The following is a 20,082-nucleotide window of genomic DNA, read 5'->3' as shown; positions in this document are numbered from 1 at the left end:
AATAAAATACAACTGAGTTGATAGACACATTCCCTGCCCACAGTGAGCTTACAGTCTATAGGGCGCTTACAGCTAGATGCTGATGTTGATAAATATTCCTACACCCATTGGTGGCATTCGGTTGAAGAAGCTGCTGACCTTGAATGAGTTTCAGAGTTGGATTGCTGCATGCATGTAGTCATTCATTCAGTTGTATTTATTGAGCACTTACTGTATGCAGAGCACTGCATTAAGCACTTGGAAAGTACAATTCAGCAATAAAGAGCTGAATAAAGTACAATTCAGCAATAAATAATCCCTGCCCACACCGGGCTTACAGTCTAGAAGGGGGGAGACAGACATCAAAACAAGTAAACAGGCATCAGTATAAATAGAATTATATATACATGTATATACACACATCAAAACAAGTAATCAGGAATTAATATGAATAAACAGAATTATAGACATGTACATATATACATAAGTGCTGTTGGGGGTAGAGCAAAGGGAGCAAGTCGGGGCGACACGGGGGTTGGAGCTGAGGAAAAGGGAGGCTTAGTCTGGGAAGGCCTCTTGGAGGAGGTGAGCCTTCAGTAGGGCTTTGAAGAGGGGAAGTGTGATTGTTTGACAGATTTGAGGAGCGAGGGCATTCCAGGCCAGAGGTAGGACGTGGGCCAGGGGTCGACAGAGGGCAAGGTGATGGAGAGCTTTGAAGCCAATAGTGAAGAGTTTTTGCTTGATACAGAGGTTGATAGGCAACCACTGGAGATTTTTGAGGAGGGGGGTGACATGCCCAGAACATTTTTGTAGAAAGATAATCCGGGCAGCAGAGTGAAGATGGACTGAAATGGGGGGAGACAGGAGGTTGGGAGATCAGAAAGGAGGCTGATGCAGTAATCCAGTCAGGATAGGATGAGTGATTGTACTAACATGGTAGCAGTTTGGATGGAGAGGAAAGGGCGGATCTTGACAACATTGTGAAGGGGAGACAGGCAGGCTTTGGTGATGGATTGGATATCAATCAGTCAATTGTATTTATATGATTGTGGGGTGAATAAGAGAGCAGAGTCAAGGATGACATCAAGGTTGTGGGCTTGTGAGATGGGAAGGATGGTAGTGCTGTCCTCAGTGATGGGAAAGTCAGGGAGAGGACAGTGTTTGTCGGGGGAAGATAAGGAGCTCTGTCTTGGACAGGTTGAGTTTTAGGTGGCAGGAGGACATACAAGTAGAGATGTCCTGAAGGCAGGAGGAGGTGCAAACCTGGAGGGAGGGAGAGAGAACAGGGGAGGAGATATAGATATGTAGTTTATGATCCTTCATGATCTCTAATATTAATGGTAGCTAGAAACATCAATTTCCATAACAATGCATAAGAGTTTGCATTTGTGGGATGATATGGAGAAATAAGCATGTTTGACCAGAAGCATAATAAGCAACCTTGCTTCATCAGTTTTGCCTTTGAACCCACTAGGCCACAGAGAAGCGACGTGACCTGGTGGAAAGAGCACGGACTCTGCCACTGGTCTGCTGTGTGACTTTGGGCAAGCACTTAACTTCTCTGTGCCTCAGTTCCTTCATCTGCAAAATGAGGATTCAATACCTATTCTCCCTCCTACTTAGACTGTGAGTCCCATGTGGGACCTGATAATCTTGTATCTACCCCAGTGCTTGGTACACAGTAAGTGCTTAACAAATACCACAGTTATTATTATTAATATTATTATTAACCCAACAGGGATCCCAAGGAATGTTGTGATAGAACATGAACAGGAAATAGGATGGTAGTAAAGTGAAACCAACTTTAGGGTGAAATGAGACAGCTTCATGAAGGTACAGCAACACCACTGAACATTTTAGGACATAAAGCGAAGAGAAAAATGATCTTGGAGTAACAGCATAGGGAATGTAAAAAGGTAGAAGGTAACTAGTCAAGTTGCAATTTCCATAGGACTCCAAGCCTCACATTCTCTCTTTCTAGAGAAGAACAAGAAATATAGGTTTCTTTCAGCTTTACATCTTCTTATACTTTCTTTATCTCTAACTGAAAATCTAAATTACAGTGAATCCTGTGTTGGCTTCTTTTACGACTTGCATTGCAGACAGCAAGACTCCTGGCACTGAACCATTTCTGAAGAATTGGGTTTTCTAAGCAAGGGCTTTGGCACATTTTTTAGAAATCCTGCAATTTTTTCAAAGCTGCCATCTGTTTCTGAAAGCAATAATAAGCAACTAGTTGGCATGTCGGTTGATTAGAAACTGCTGCCAATTTAGATAGGATTGATGGATTGCTGATGCGTGGTACTGTTCAAAAGCACACCTCTCAGCCATTGCAAATTACAAGGGATGTCTCATTTCAAAGCATAAATTACCTTAACCACCTACACAGTCATATGCACACAGACACTTCTGTTAGAGCTGAATCCATAAATGTGGGGTTCCTTGTACAGATTTATGTTTTAGCACAAGACTGTTCCAAAATTCATTTGCTTTATATTTTGAGGTAATGTTTCTTGCTTTAATTTCATTGTCTAACAAACAGCTTCCTTTGTTTAGGCATTAACAGTCAAAAAATTCCTTGCAACCATTAAATTATACAGCTTGTTTCCCCTTTTAGATTAGCATCTTTGCTGGTAGTTAAGGGGTAAGGGGGGGCTTAATAGCATATTTTGATGTTTTGCTATTATGTTTGCTTCGGAAGACTCAAGTGTAGACCATCTAGTGCAGAATAGGCCTTTTTGGAAATTTCGCTTTCCTCCCTCTGGAGGCCTCCTAGTACAGATGCCAGGAAACTTCCCCCTGCTGTTTCTAAAGCTGCTCAAAAGCCTATTTAACCAGACAGCTTTGAGTGCTGGAAAGAGAAAATTGTAATGAAAAGATTGCTGCTATAGACTTTTACTTTTTTTGTTTTCACTTCAGTGTTTTCATGATAAGCAGGAGCTGAGGAAAAGAAAAAAACAATACCCTCTCCCCTTTCTTTGCTCCTTCTGAGCCATTAACTCCAGCTGAAGCAAAAACAGACCAAAGTTTTCCTTTTATCCCACAGTTCAAGTTGGGGTGAAGTTCCCACAACATTGCCATTGAATACCATAGCATGAAGAGCTCCTTGCAGTCAGGGAACTGTCTACCAGCTCTGTTATACTGTATTCTCCCATGCTTAGAACAGTACTCTGCACACAGTGAGCAATCAATATCATTGACTGAGTGATATCAACAAAATTCTAATTGAGCCCAAGAATAGAAATCAAGGGAAAAATCAGAAACACCTGTTACTTGCAAAGCCTGCTCTAACTGAAGGCTGTGAACAAAGTCTGTGCTTTATCATCCTCACAATCATTTCAAAACTTTAGTGGAACTATCATGGTCATCAACTGATCTATCTAGACCTCCAGGAAGGAGCCTGCCCAAAGTAATCAATCAATCAAGGATATTGATTGAGAGCTTACTGTGCGCAGAACAGTGTCCTAAGCACTTGGGAGAGTTCAATACAAGATAGTTAGTAGACACGTTCCCAAGTAATGCAGCTGTATCCAAGGGCAGTTTGAAACATAGCTTAGTGCTCCTTAGACCCTCTCATTTCATTTGTTATTTCCCTCAATGAGAGGACTTTAAATTCCTTCCAAAGACTTGTAGGGCTTAGTGCAAAGAAATGGCATAGGGAATAAGGGTTGCAAAGAATCCTTCAAACATTCAGTATATTCCTGAGGCTGCAACATGATTTCTGCCTCCTCTTGTCCAGCCAGGGGCACTGAAGTACCATTGGAGGCCTTAGAATGAAGGGACTTTGCAATTGTAATTAATTACTCAGAATGCTATGGTACCCTGGGTGAATCAAAGATAAAGCAGAAAGATAAAACTCAGGAGGATCCATCTATTGAACATTGCTAAAATACAGCAGATTTGTTTCCTGGGGATCTCCTCTCCCCTCAAAGGGAGGCAAAATCTAGATCTGGTTCCAGCACATTTCTTAGTCCTTCTGCCAAGAGTGCTCTGAGGCCCCCAATGCCTTTGATGATAATGGTATGTGTTAAGTGCTTTCTTTGTACCGAGCACTGTAGTAAGTACTGGGATACATATTAGGCAATCAGGTCAGACACAGTTTCTGTCCCACACAGGCCTCACAGTCTAAGTGGGTGAGGGAGATCAGGAATTTCATTCCCATCATACAGATGAGGAAACTGAAGCCCAGAGAAGTTAAGAGACTTGTTCAAGGTCAACCAGCTGGCAAGTGGCCAATGGGATTAGAACCCAGGTCCCCTGATTCCTAGGCCCATGCTCTTTCCTGCTTCTCTAACTTTTATGTAAACTCTTTGAATCAAAATAGCTAGTAATTAGCCTATCTTCCTTTCTGATGGGTCTCAAAACCATCTCCAGTATTTGGGTGAAGTAAATGTAGTGATCCCCTCTCAGGGTCGCACCTGGAGAGTTTCCAGTACTCTACCAGTCTCAGCTACAGGAGAGAGAGTCAAGCAAAGGCATACCCATTCCATTCCTAGCTTGGGCAGTGGCTAGTGAGTGGAAGGCAATCTGCTACAAGTCAAAACTCACCCATGCTGGGCAGCAGCGGCATGGGAGAGAGTCAAGGGCGGAGACTCGAGTTTACTGCACGGAAGGTGGCAACGGTAAACCACTTCCTTATTTTTACCAAGAAAACTCTATAGATACACTACCAGAACAATTGGAGATGGAGAGGAAGGTGTTCTGGGAGAGATGTGTCCGTGGTGTTGCTGTGGGTCAGAAACGACTCGACAGCATAAAACAAGACAAATATATATAGTAATCCCTACTTTCCTAATGAGTACAATCCTACTCCAGAGAATTGAGTAACAGTAGAGAAGCAGCACGGTGTAGTGGATAGAGCATGTTCCTGGGAGTCAGAACGTCATGGGTTCTAATCCCAGCTCAGTCACTTGTCTGCTGTGTGACCTTGGGCAAATCACTTCACTTCTCTGTGCTTCAGTTACCTCATCTGTGAAATGGAGATTCAGATTGTGAGCCTCACCTGGGGACATGGACAGGGTCCAACCTGATTAGCTTGCATTTACCCCAGTGCTTAGTACAGTGCCTGCCACAGATTAAGTGCTTAACAAATACCATAATTATTATTATTACTCAGCAAGGACTAATGGCTTCCAAATTTTCTTTTCCTACTGCCTGTCTTTGATTAAGAGGAAAACAAGCAGGTGCTCTTCTGCAGGGACATCAGGGCTGAGTTCATGAGGGAATTCAATAAATGTAGATCAGATGACTCTGAACTCTCTCTTGGGTTCAGCCTTTTTCTTCCTCAGGAGCTCTATTTTTAACTTGCTCTCACACCCTCTTAATTTTCATGAGGTGATTGTTCTGCTTCTTGGCACTTAAGCCCTCTTTCCCACTCTTCCAAATCTAGGATCACCATGTTTTAGGTTGACCACTCCCAAGCAACTTCTGAGAAGAGTTTGTAAAAAGGAGGAAAGCAAAGAATTGCCTTGAGCTACTCTGGCTTAAAGCGTGGGAATTTATCAATCAAGTAAACTTGCTTTAAATGAAATAGAAAGAGAAGAGTCCTGATGGAGAGAAATCACTCTCATACAGCTAATCTCCTGTCAAAACCGAGAGAATATACTGCCGACTTGCAACTGGGATATACGTCCCCTCCAGACAATCTGAAATCCCTGATTTGGCAGAGGCAACTCCCTATGGAGTCTGTGAAATCCAAATGTCACCGTTTCCAGAATCCCTCTTCTTTATCACTTTTATCCCATCTTTATCCTGTCCTTAACACTCTTGTACATACTCCATTACTTTCTATTTACTTTCCCTTCTTTGTCCTATCTGTAAATTATTTTAGTGTCTGTCTCCCCAGTGAGATTGTAAATTCCTCAGACAAGTATCTTGTCTACTGACTCTTTTGTATTCTCCCAAGAGCTTAGTACAGTGCTCTGCACACAAGTGCTCTATGAATAAATACCATTGATTGATAATGATAATTATAACAATAATAATGGTATTTGTTAAACACTTACTATGTCTCAAGCACCGGTCTAAGTTAATCAGGTCAGACACAGTCTTTGTCCCACATGTCACAGTCTAAGTACAAAGGAGAACAGGTATTGTAACCCCATTTTACAGTTGAGGAAATTCAGATCCAGAGAAGTTAAGTAACTTGCCCAAGGTCACATAGCAGACAAGTGGTAGAGGCGGGATTAGATCCCAGGTCCTCTGACTCCCAGGCCCGGACTCTTTCAACTAAGCCATTCTGCTTCCCTGATTGGACAGGGACTGTGTCCAATCTGATTACCTTGTATTCACCCAGCACTTAGTACACTGTCTGGCATACAGTAAGTACTTAACAAATACCATTATTATTATTATTATTATCACCAATAGAACCCAAGAATCCTTTAGGTGGATAGAAGGGAAGGAATATGAAATGCAGGAAGTCACCACTTATCATGTGCCAGGCTACTAAGCACTGGGGTAGATACAAGGGAATCGGATTGGAAACAGTCCCTGTCTCACATGGAGCTCACAGTCTTAATCCCCATTTTACAGATGAGTTAACTGAGGCTCAGAGAAGTGAAATGACTTGCCCAAGGTCACACAGCAGACAAGTGGCAGAGCTAGGATTAGAACCTAGGTCCTTCTGACTTCCAGGCCTGTGCTCTATCCACCTGGCAACACTAGTTGACTCTGGAAAGAGCATGGGTTTGGCAGTCAGAAGTCATGGGTTCTAATCCTGGCTCTGCCACTTGTCAGCTGTGTGACTTTGGGCAAGTCACTTCATTTCCCTGTACCTCAGTTGCCTGATCTGTAAAATGGGAATTAAGACTGTGAGCCCCACATGGAACAACCTGTTTACTTTGTATCTATCCCAGTGCTTAGAACAGAGCTGGGCACATAGTAAACACTTAACAAATACCATCATTATTACTGTTATTATTAAGGAAGGAAGAAAGATGTAGGAAGAGGATAGATGGGTGAAATGGCAATTCACTCTGTGGCTTAGTAAGGGATGGGAGATTTCTTGAGAGTTGACTGTCCTGATTGCTGCCATCACCCAGGCTCTATGCATAACATCAAACCTCAGGAGCACTCCCATTGACTGGGACTTCAAAAGGGGGCAGATTAATATGGCACACTGAGTTCTCCTATACTGTGGTGGCTGTATTCTTGAAAAACCTCATGCTATGGGAAAATCAAGTTATAGTAACTGTTGATTTGGAATTCATGTGTTAGAGGCTAGATGATTCAAAGATACCTCCATGGCTGTCATTTTACTATACAAATTCCTGATCATCATCATCATTATTATTATGGCATTTGTTAAGTGCTTATTATGTGCAAGTGCTGTACTAAGCATTGGGAGAAATAGTAAATAATCAGGTGGGACACAGTCCTTGTCCCATACAAGACTCACAGAGGGAGGGAGAACAGGTTTTGAATCCCCAGTTTACACATGAGGAAGCCAAAGCACAGAGGAGTTTAGGGACTTGCCCAAGGTCACACGGCAGGCAAGTGGTGGATCTAAAACCCAGGCCCTCTGGCTCCAAGGCCCGTGTACTTTCCACTAGACCACACTGCCTCTCTATATTATTACATCCACCACTAGCAGGACACTTTCCTTCCTTGCCATTCATTGCTGTTTTACTCTATTAAATACTGTAAAGTTTCAGAAACATAAACAAACACAAAATACTATATAGTACTGTAAGTTCTGAGGCAGGGACTGAGCAGCATAGCAGCTTCACTCCTTGACCAACACTATGTGTGTGCACACAACAGTTTCTTCCTACACCGAATCTTCGTGCTCCAACTTGTGGATTGTGTTATACCAGAACACTCTTGTGTTGTGGAGAGAATTCCTCCATCTTGTGACAGCCACATCATATAATGAAAACACGTGTTAGACCAGAACTGAGTTTATGTAGACTTTATAAATTATTTATATTAATGTCTGTCTCCCCCTCTAGACTCTAAGCTTGTTGTGGGCAGGGAACATGTCTACCAACTCTGTATTGTACATTCCCAAGAGCTTAGTACAGTACTGTCATTAACTGTATAGTAGGCACTATTGTGGCCAGAAAATGGAAATCATAGTCCCGAGGAAGAGGTGGCAACCTCAGAGGAGAAGGAGGAGGAGAGATTTTGATTTCCAGCTACCTTAGGAGAGTGTCATGACCTTGCCCCTGGTTAGAAGACCTGCTTGAAACAGCTGCACGAAGCACAACTGCACAGCTGTCCCTCAACCGTTTCTTCAAACTTGTCTTTGCAGCTTTCTTTTTAATTATTAAAAACCTTTTGAGCTGCCCTTTTTTCAGAATGTTGAGTATAGCATCTGGCATCCCTTAGGATCTGGCAAAAGGAATCATCTGCCTGAGCCATTTCAGAGCAGAGGAGGGTAACTCTTCACACCCTCTCTCTGCTTTCTCTCAGTAAAATGATTAGGGTTTGTTCCACATTTGGAGGGGAGGATTTAAGGACTAATTATGAAGGATTTTGTTTTTCTAAAATGTCTGAGTGGAGTCAGCCGACGCTCTTGTCAAAACAGGCTTAAACTAGCCTCCTCTTCCTGACAGAAGGACAGGAAACCCCAAACCAAATTCCCCACATTTCTTGCTTATTTTCCAATGTTATCTTCATGCAGAAATGTCTATAGCTACTTTTCTAAGAACTAGCAACTAGCCCTGCCCAGAAACAAACATTCATTCATTCATTGTCGTATTTATTGAGCTCAGAGAGGGTGCCCCTTTGCTCTTGATCCTTGCCCCAACTCTTCAATTCTACCTTTGACCAAAACTCTGGTGAACTGAACCAGCTGCAAGTCACTTCCCTCTCTCTGCCATAACATCTCTTTAATAACCAAGCCGCTGACACTGAAGAATGAGGGTGGCTGGAGCAGATTATGAATACTTGTAAATTGCCTCACAATCGTGATCATTTAATCATTGATCTTTCCCAACCTAGGAGGGGAGCCACTTTTGTCATCCTGGCTTTACAAATGACCAAACTAAAGCTTGGGTAAGGGAAAGGACCTTGACCAAATGTTCCACTGCACTGAAGTGCAGAGAGAAAAGTGAGATGTTTCTTACTGCCTAAGCTTAACCAACCCTACCTCAGAAACTGCTGCTTTTAGAGTAAAGCTTTTGAAGCTTGAAGAAGGTGTGTCTTGAGCCTATTTATGCTTCGTCCTTGAACTGAAGAAAGATAATGTAGCATGATCTGACTTTCTAATCAATCAATCAGTGGCATTTATTGAGCACTTTGTACTAAGTGCTTGAGAGAGTACAATAAAACAGAGTTGGTAAACATGATCCCTGCCCACAAGGAGCTTACATTCTAGAGGAGGAGACTGACATTAAAATAAATTAGGGATATGTACATAAGTGCTGTGAGGCTGAGAGTGGGGTGAATAGCAAGGGCTTAAAGGGTACAGAGCCAAGTGCATAGATGATAAAGAAGGGAGTGGGAAAAGAGGAAATGAGGGCTTAGTAAGGGAAGGCGTCTTGCAGGAGAAGTGATTTTAATGAGACTTGGAAGAGGGGGAGAGAGGTTGTCTGTCAGGAATAAACCGGGAGGGAGGGCCAGCCTGGAGGAAGGATGTGACCAAGGGGTTGGTGTCGAGATAGACCCTTCCATCTGTAGGAAATGGGAATTGGGGGCCTAGGGGAAAGTTTCAAGTCTCACCTATAGGAGAACCCCAGGGCATACTCCATGTACTTGGGGATTAAACCTCTCCCCCTCCTAATTCACCTTCATTGCTATTGGCAGAGAGGGATAGGTCCTGAGTTTATACTTCGTCTTCATGCATGCAGCTGGGATGTCCAGACCAAGGCTTCCTATTCTCAGCTGATGTGAATAGGCTTGCTGCCTCTATGTCAATTTCGCTTCAGAGAAACAGATGCAATGAAGAGCTGTGATTGTAAAGCCCAAAGGACCATACAGACATCGCCTTTCCGATGACATTTAATGTGAGGTGGTTGAGGCCATTTGGATCTGCCTGAATTAGGAAATGATGACAGCAGACATCTTGTAGGAAGCTGAGCGTGGGTTGGGGAGCACAAAGGAAAACCTCTGTGTAATTTAATATGAAATTCATCATTCCATTAACCACTGTAAGGCTGAGAGTACATCGATCCCAGCTCAATGTCTGGACCTTCCTCAGAGTCGCCATCCAAAGACCACATGGTGCTTTGAGGACACAGTGAGAAAGACTGTGCCCACTTGTTTCTGTCTTATGAGACCTCCCAGTCCTGTGATCAACCAACTGTGCTCCACCAGTCTCTGATCTCCACTCCCTTACTGGTCAGTAAACTCCAAATTTAGCTATTCTCCTGGCCAACCGTGCCTAGACCTTGGTTCTGCATTTAGCTTGCTGTGCATGTGTGCTTTCAGAGCCCTTCAGGAAGCTAGGCAAGCACTGCTAGCTAATGAGAGATGGCTGATGTGATATGAGGTCAGAGATCATGATCGTGGGATGTCATGAAGCTCAAAAAATTCCTGAAATATTAAAACAGTACACTCTTTGTCTTGGGAAAGACCAGGTGGAGAAAGATAAATTGCAGAAGATGTACCATTCAGACACAGTGAGGCTGAAATGTCTCCTCTTGTCGGCATGTTTGACATAGAGTCACAGGTAGCCTCATCCTAAACAATCTATGTTTGCCAGGCTCCTGCAGGTAAATCTGTGAGACTGAGGTGGCAGCTCTGGTTCAAATGGATTTGAAATTACTTTTTCTAAGTAGACACCTGGGAGCCAAGTCTTGCCAACCTGCCTGTTTTGTGTTCCCTGTAGTCCCTCTGGCCCAGTGTTTGTTCATTCTGCAACTTTGATGGCTTTTTCTTACTCCTCTGAATTTAACAATCTATGTGCTTTGGGGCTCCGGCTTCCATCACTGCATAGATTCTTTCTTCTTCTGGCACCTTGGAGTTGAAGTTAGTGAAGCTACAACTACCTGTTCGATGCCAATTTTCTCTCTCAATAGAATGGGGAGTTGTTACATTCTTTTCCTGCCCCATTTTCATTCTATTTTTCAAAATCCAGATAATTCCTCATCCACCCATTCCTGTCCACCGAGACTGCTACCACCTTGGTTCAAGCTCTTGTCATATCATGACTAGACTACCGTATCAGCCTCCTCACTAGTCTCCTTGCCTTCAGCCTCTTCCCCCTCTAATCTAGCAGGGAAACAGCATGGTCTAATGCATAGGGCAAATGCCTAGGAGTCAGAAGGACCTGGGTTCTAATTTTAGTCCTGCCACTTGTCTGATGTGTGACCTTGGGCAAATCACTTAAATTCTCTGTGCCTCAGTTACCTCATCTGTAAAATGGGGACTAAAACTGTGAGGCCCATATGGGATATGGACTGTGTCCAACCTAATTAGCCTATATCTACCGCCCCCTCCCAGATCTTAGTGTAGTGCCTGGCACATAGTAAGTGCTTAACAAATACCATTAAAATATATATATATATTTGAAATATATATATTTATATATATATATATATATTAATGGTATTTGTTAAGCACTTACTATTATTTTCTTATAGCATCACTCAAGTCATATTCCTTTTCTCCTCAAAACTCTCCAGTGGCTTCTATTTCCCGCTACATCAAGCAAAAACTCCCCACAATCTGCTTCAAAGCTCTCCACTCTCTCTCCCCATCTCAGCACTGTTCTAAGCGCTGGGGAGGTTACAAGGTGATCAAGTTGTCCCATAGGGGGCTCACAGTCTTAATCCGCATTTTACAGATGAGGTAACTGAGGCCCAGAGAAGTTAAGTGACTTGCCCAAAGTCACACAGCTGACAACTGGTGGAGCCGGGATTTGATCCCCTGACTCCAAAGCCTGTGCTCTTTCCACTGAACCATGCTGCTTCTCACTTAATCAAGAGTATTCACTGAAATTTACTCTGTTCAGATCACTGTACTAAGTGCTAGGGGGAGTACAATAGAGTTAATTAGCCACAATTCCTAATTATAATTGTGATATCTGTTACACATTTACTGTGGGCTAAGCACTGGAGTAGATACAAAATAAGCAGATCTGACACAGTCCGTGACCCATATGGGACTCGCAACTCAAGTAGGAAAGAGAACAGGTATTGAATCCCCATTTTACAGATAAGGAAACTGCAGCATAAAGAAATGAAGTGATTTGCCCAAGGTTACACAGCAGGCAAGTGAGAGAGTCAGGATTAGAACCCAGGTCCTCTGACTCCCAGGCTCATATTCTTACCACTAAGCCACACTGCTTCAAGACACTTACGATCTAGGTGGGGAGCCAGGCACTAAAATAAATTACCAGTAGGCAGAAGCTTCAGATTTCAGATATGTGCATAAATGCCTGAGGGGTGAGCTTTGGCTTGAATTGATTTGAAATTACTTTTTCTGAATAGCCACCTGGGAGCCACTCCCAGGTAGGAGCAAGCACAAAGTGCTTAGGTGATGTGAAAGTGCTGAAGTGCCAGAAGAGGAGGAAAGAGTGTGAGGGGATGAGAGATTAATCAGGGAAGGCCTCCTGTAAGAGATGTGCTTTCAGAAAGGCTCTGAAGGTGGAGAGAGCAGTGGGCTCCCAAATGAGAGGCAGCACAGCATAGTGGAAAGAGCACGGGCCTGGGATTCAGAGGACCTGGGTTTTAATCCCTGCTCTGCCACTTGTCTGCTGTGTGACCTTGGGCAAGTCACTTAATTTCACTGTGCCTCAGTTCCCTTATTTGTAAAATGGGGATTCAGTTCCTGTTCTCCCTCCTCCTTCGACTGTGAGCCCCATGTGGCACCTGACTGTCTTGTATCTACCCCAGCGCTTAGTATCGTACTTGACACAATCAATCATATGTAATAATAATAATAATAATGGCATTTATTAAGCACTTACTATGTGCAAAGCACTGTTCTAAGCGCTGGGGGGAATACAAGGTGATCAGGTGGTCCCACGGGGGGCTCACAGTCGTCATCCCCATTTTACAGATGAGGTAACAGGCGCCGAGAAGTGAAGTGACTTGCCCAAGGTCACACAGCCGACACGTGGCGGAGTCGGCATTCGAACCCATGACCTCTGCCTCCAAAGCCCGGGCTCTTTCCACTGAGCCAGTGCTTACTGTGTGCACAGCACTGTAGTAAGCACTTGGGAGAGGACAGTATAGCAAGAGATGTTGGTAGACATGTTCCCTGCCCACAATGAGCTTTCAGTCTAGAGGACTGTCTAGACACAGAATAAGCATTTAAATACCATTACTATGTGAAGGGGAGGGGGGAGTTTCAGACAGAAGGGATGGCTCATTTGCAAAACATGAATGGTATTTACTAAGTGCTTATTCATTCATTCATTCAATCGTAATTATTGAGCACTTACTGTGTGCAGAGCACTGTACTAAGCGCTTGGGAAGTACAAGTTGTCAACATATAGAGACGGTCCCTACCCAACAGTGGGCTCACTGTGTGCAGAGCACTGTATTAAGCACTTGGGAGAGTACAGTATACCAGAGTCGGTAGACATGTTCCCTGCTCACAATTGCAAGTTCCTGAGTTGGGAAAGCCTAGCTCTGGATGAGTATGAGCTGCTCCTATCACATGTACAGTAACTAGTGAGATTCACACTATTTCATTTCCAGATTTAGTGTAGACACTCTACAGTTGCTGCAGGAGTCATTGCAGAGTCATGTCTGATCCCAGAACTATTTCTTCAACAGAGAGAGTTCATTTCTAGGGTCCTGAGGTATGGAATCCTAATATCTGTTGGTGACTTGAATCAAGGTTCTTACTTACTTTTTCACTGTACCTTTGGATGTTGATGAAGTGGCTTTACCATGCTGACAGTTGTAATTGCGACTTCAGCACTTAAATGCTGTGCGTGAGATTGCTCTTTTCACTCCCTGTCATCTGAGATGGTCTAGATTTACTCTAATAGGAGGACGTAATTCAAATCAAGATACTCTGAAAATATTTTTGTAACAAGAACTCCTTGCTGTTGATACTTTTCAAACCAGAAAAATCTCAGAAGAAACCAACTGGTAAGTATTCAGGCTTCCTTTTTAAAAAAAGTGAGACAAAATGTCTGGGCCTGTAAAAAAAGAATAAAAACTAAGCTGAAACCAGTGAATATCAAGAAAATAAAAGATAGATGGTTCGATTTCTCTAGAGAAAAATCCTGCGAATACAAAAGCCAATTATTTTGCTTCAGCAGATCCTGTGGACTAAGGAATGGGACTATATATGTATTTATATTTGACAACTGTAGAGTGGTACTGAAGAATAAAGGGATTTGTGCATCTTGATCCAGGAGAGTGGTAGCTACAGCCTGTAGAGATGATGAGAATTTTATAATGAATCTCTTGTATCCATTTCCCTTACATACTTCAGGCAACAGTGTACAAGTAATAGTACTTCAGGGAAAAGACCCTACAGCAAACTAAAGGGGATTCTTCCCACCACAGCAGCTCTGGAAAGACACTCCAACTGAATAAGGGCTACTCTTTCCATCAGACCTGCTTTATTTTCCTATTCTTGTTCCCTTGGACATTCCTGCTGCTTAATTGTCGCTGCCAGGGAAATGTCTATTTTGTGTTGGCTTGAGACAGTTTCTTATAGCAGACAGAGGTAATCAATCAATCATTCAATTGTATTTATTGAGCACTTACTGTGTGCAGAGCACTGTACTAAGCGCTTGGGAAGTACTGGTTGGCAACATATAGAGACGGTCCCTACCCAACAGTGGGTAATCATTCGCATGCACTTGTCTAGAGGACCACTTTGGCTTAAATTAAGGACATAGTACATTGTACATACATGTACTAATTGCTGCTGCCAGGGAAATGTCCATTTTGTGTTGGCTTGAGACAGTTTCTTATAGCAAACAGAGGTAATCATTTGCATGCACTTGTCTAGAGGACCACTTTGGCTTAAATTAAGGCCATAGTACATTGTACATACATGTACTATGTACTATTAAAGACATAGTACAATGTATATCCAGTGTTTTGAACTTGTTTAGGTAGACTAACATCCAGCAGCCAATTTGATAACACACATTTTTAAATAGTATTTGCTAAGCACTTTCTATGTGCCAGACACTGTACTAACTACTGGGGTAGATACAAGATAATCAGGTTGGACACAGTCCGTGGCCTACATGGGACTTACAGACCTTATCTCCATTTTACAGATGAGGTGACTGAGGCACAAAGAAGTTAGGTGACTTGCCCAAGCTCGCACAGCAGACAAGTGGCAGAGCCAGAATTAGAACCCAGGTCCTTCTGACTCTAAGGCTCTATCCACTAGACCATGCTGCTTCTCCGTACCTGTGACACACATGTAAAAACACCTAGTAGTCAACTTCTCCTCAACACATTCTGGTAGCACACATTAATTGATAGGACAACTGCAACAGACAACTCAACTCCATGCAGAATCAGTTAAGATCAGTATATTTAACTAGAAATTGATAGCTGCACTTCACAACAAGGAATCACCCCGAACGTGTCTAGTGAAACCTGGGAAAAACATCCCTGGGAAAGATTGAACCTGATCAACCATAAACCATCTACATGCAGTACACACCACAACTATAAAGCCTATTGTCAGCTGCCACTACCTAAGCAGTCACAAATCTAGAGAGAATATATAGTAAACCCTCGTTAATTTAGGCCTTACTAAATATTTGTGATTATTTGTACCATGAACTGAATCCCCAGGTTCCTCCCTTTGCCCTCTCTACTGCTGCTAAGATCTAAAAGTACTCACTGTGTATCTAGCATTATAGGTCATGACTTCCTTAGATAGCTGGCCTAGGTGATGTGGGTGTTAGTGGGATCCTGGCTGATTGGAAAAAATGTCTTCGTATGTCAGATAATTTTCTCTTTAAACCCAGCCAGTTGAAGCTGGAGTTCCTCATCCTACCTCTAAAGGTGACTCTTTTTGAGCACACCAGAGGATAGGATAATGATAATAGTAATAATGGTACTCATTAAGCACTTACTATGTGCCAAGCACTGTTCTCAGCACTGGGGTAGATACAAGTTAATCAGGTTGGATACAGTCCCTATCCCCCATGGGACTCACAGCCTTAATCCTCATTTTACAGATGAGGTAATGGAGGCCCAGAGAAGTAATTTGTCCAAGATCACACAGCAGACATGTCACTGAATCAGGATTAGAACCCAGGTCCTTCTGACTCCAAGGCCCATGCTCTGTCCACAAAGCCATGCTGACCCCAGATTGAAGAAGCCTGTTCTACTCTTCTTTCCTAATACTAGGCATCTGTAAGCTTCCTGGATTTTAAGCCAGAATCAGAATCAGATTCAGAACATTGCAGTGGTTCTGTATGGATCAGCATGGTTTCTATACCCCCCAGATGAAAGCAATTTTAATAATTTGCACAGCTGAACAATACTGCACACTGGAAATACTAATATAGAGGCACCTCAAGGGAGAACTTTCCCAGCATGTGAAGTGCTTCCTTGTGGCCCTAAGTGACTCAGTCAACTTGCAGAGCTTCTTATGATGACTTTGATCTGCAGGCAAAATGGATTATATCTCATGGGTATCACACTTTGTATTCACAATATAATGGCCCTCAGGGAAAAAGTACAGAGCAGAAACACAAGCTGCTACCTCTGACTAGCCTGTATGCTTCCCACTGAACTCTATCAGTTGCATCCAATCAAGGAAGCAATTTATGGAACAGGCCAAATAGCTTAAGTGATTAGAACTCCAAAGCAGGTGTTTATTCTTAATAGCCTCAGGGCAAGTTAAAAAAAAAACTATCAATCAGTTTCCTAGAAATGATCACTGTTCGTAAAATTCTGGAAACATACAACATATATAAAAATCCCAGTGCCTGCCCTGGAGGAGTTTACAATCTAATGGAGGAAACAAGTGGAAGCAATAGTCCATAGGTAAAAGAGTGAAAGCCTAAATAAATGGTTATATGCAAGGGTTGGCATGACCAGCAGCTGCTACGGTAAAGTGGAAGGATCTAAGCAGGGAAGGCAGATTGAACCATTTGAAAGAGTCAGTGAAGCAGTAAGCGCTCAATAAATACAATTGAATGAATGAATGAAGCACAATCTCAAGCAATGTGCCAAGAAAGCACTTCTGGAAGACAACCAGCATAGACTGATCAGGTGATCTGTAGCAATTTAAATCTTTCTCCTTGTCCAAAAAGATCAGGCATCTTAGTAGGCCAAATGACATTCTTCACTGGGCTGCTTCACACAGCACAAGGATAGTAAATGTCATCCTTGCCCTCTTGAGGGCACAGAGTGCCCTGTGGGGATAGGCCTGGAAGTGGCTGGCAGTTGCCAGCAATTCCGTCAACCGAACACTGTTTCTTTCTGATACCTCTCAAAGAGACCTAAAGAGAAACATCATGGCATAGTGAATAAAGCACGGGCCTGGGAGTCAGAAGGACCTGGGTTCTAATCCCAGCACAGCCACTTGTCTGCTGTGCCACCTTGAGCAAGTTGCTCACTTCTCTCTGCCTAAGTTACTTCATTTGTAAAATGGGGATAAGACTGTGAGCCCCATATGGGACAGGGACTGTGTCCAACCTGGCAAACTTGTACCTACCCCAGAGCTTAGTACAGTGCCTGGCACAGAGTAAGCACTTAACAAATACCATAAAAAGAGCCCCTTTGGGCAAGTGTAGAGTGGACAGCAGAGCTACTACCTTGAGAGTTATTCTCAGTTTGAAGTGGGTGTCCACCTGCCTCCAAGTAAAAATGAGGGTGGGGGTAGAAGGGGATTGCTTTCTCCTTGAGGTTCCCCAAGATGCACCCACAGTAGCCTCAGGCTCGGGCAAGCTGGCTCATTATGCATATGCCATGGGCTCAGCACATCCAGTGAGGCCTTAGTTCGAGTTACCTAGGCCCCATTGTTACAATGATATAAATCCAAAATCTAGCAAATTTAGCAGACACTCACTTGCTCAAGGGCTGTTTTTTATACCTATACTATTGTGAGTTCTCATTGATCTATTTTACTGGGTCTGACTATACTTCCTAGAGCACCAGATGTATCGTGTTCTGAAGAGGTCTTGCAGCTTCTTTCATATCTTGGTGCTGCCTCAAAATTATGCTGCTTTCAATAGAATGTTTCTTAAAATCAACTCTGGTACTTTAGAACAGTGCTCTGCACATAGTAAGTGCTTAATAAATGTCATTATTTATTATTATTATTATTATTACCCTAGCCTTTTGAGAACATACAAAAATACATTTTGTGCAGAGTAGGAAAAAGATACTGACATAGCTTCGATATCACTGTGATGAATTTTGTTTAAAAGTGCAGTTTTAACATTAATGCAAAGTTCAGAGATTTAAGCATGATGTAAAGACAGATCTTACAGGCTGCCCTGGTGCGCTGAGCATGTGTGTGGGTAGGAAAGGCAATATGAGTGATTTTTTAAAAAATCAGATATATTTTTCTCAGGAAAATCTCTATGCTTTTTTATTGTTAGAAATTCCAAACTTAGAGTAGAGAGCACTGCTTCAGAAAAGTGTTTCTGAAGACCTAACCACTACTGAGTGAGATGTCATCATAAAATGTTTATGTAGTGTAAGGAAAATCTTAAATGGGATAAAGCTTTGATTATGGATACTACTGTATTCATCATTATCTTTTGAGGCGCCTTCCTCAACTGTTCTGTATTCTTGCCAATTGTTCTAATTCTCATGTTCACAACTATGTGTATAAATATATATATGTATATATATGCACATATATACTTAAAAATATACACATGTAGAAAGTGGGGGAAAGCTTTGATGGTGAAAATTACTCATGGATGACTAAAAAGTGTGACTGAAAAGAATGATACATTCCTGACCACACTGTGCACTCCCGAAGATTGTCCCTTGCTGTGCTAATGTGTTTGCTGCCACCCCAACAGCTGCCTGGCAATGTTTTTTTTTCTCCTAGTCTCCCTACCCTTCTGCTTGGAAAGCATCACTTCTTTCTTGATTGTGGCACACCAGACTGTTCTGTTGGCCATAGTTGTCTCCCAACCTCCACCTGTAATGCTGCATTGTTGGAGACTACGCTTTACCTCATCCTTGAAGTGTTTCCTTCATTCCCCTTGTTTTTAGTCACCCCATTTCAGCTCGTCATACAACAGCTATTTGGATATCCTCCTATCATCCATTCTTTTCACATGTCCCACCCAGTAAAGCTGGGTTGGAGTGGAAACAGCTCCAGTGCTAGTTGACTGGCTTCATTCCCAGACTCCTTTTTTGTGATATTTTTTAAGCATTTATTATGTGCCAGGCATTATACTAAGCCCTGGGGTGGATGCAAGCTAATCAGGTTGGACACAGTCCACATCCCACATGGGGCTCACTGTCTTAATCCCCATTTTACATATTTTAATACCCAGATGAGTAACTGAGGCACAGAGAAGTGAGGTGACTTGCCCAAGGTCACACCAAACAAGGGAACATGTCTACCAACTCTGCTATATTGTCCTCTACCAAGTGCTTAGTACACTATTCTGCATACAGTAAGCGCTCAGTAAATATGATTGATTGACTTATTGGCAAGGGAGGGAACTGGGATTAGAGCCCAGGCCTGGGAGTCAGAAGGATCTGGGTTCTATCCACTAGGCCAAGCTGCTTCTCTAATTCTCTTAAACTCTAATTCTCTAACTCCATTGTTTGGGATCCTATTTTGCTACTTAATGTTGAGTACATCAGACATTCTTGAAAGGAAAGACAGGAAAATATTTGGCAGACTTGGGAAGGTACTGTGTCTCAAACTTACGGAATAACCCAGAGAGGCTTTGGGCATTTACATGAAAGTATAGCATAGGCAGTGTGGATAGAGTAAGCAGTGGAGAGGTGGATCTGGGAATCATCTGGATATAGTTGCTACCAGGTAAATTTGGCTACCATGAGAATTGGATCAAAGTCCTGAGATTGTTCCATTAGGGCCTGGCTGGATGCGCCTGAACCAAAGGACATAAAGCAGGACTGCGTAGTAAGTCGTGGTGGACCAATCAAGCCTTTTAAAGTCCATGTTTTGCTGACCTATATCTCTCGAACATGTGAACTGTAAGATGTGATATGTATTTTTAAACAGTCCTAGAATCATCAGGCCCAGTCAGACCTCGGGGCTGAAAGACAGTCATTT

At 42.7% G+C, this 20,082-nt stretch overlaps 1 protein-coding gene and 1 non-coding gene across 3 annotated transcripts in view; both read left to right on the top strand.

Annotated features, from left to right (window-relative positions):
- SMPD3 (sphingomyelin phosphodiesterase 3) overlaps positions 1-20,082 on the top strand; it is a 170,288-nt gene that overhangs the window by 70,705 nt on the left and 79,501 nt on the right. The window lies entirely within an intron of this gene.
- On the top strand, positions 4,380-4,517 carry LOC119920334. Its single transcript, XR_005448089.1, has one exon. It is a non-coding gene; the product is annotated as a small nucleolar RNA SNORA7 (small nucleolar RNA).

The sequence above is a fragment of the Tachyglossus aculeatus genome, chromosome X1 (genome assembly GCF_015852505.1).
Source record: "Tachyglossus aculeatus isolate mTacAcu1 chromosome X1, mTacAcu1.pri, whole genome shotgun sequence".
Taxonomy (NCBI): Eukaryota; Metazoa; Chordata; class Mammalia; order Monotremata; family Tachyglossidae; genus Tachyglossus; species Tachyglossus aculeatus.
The sequence above is the reverse complement of the archived record's forward strand: the minus strand, read 5'-3'. Positions and strand labels throughout refer to the sequence as shown.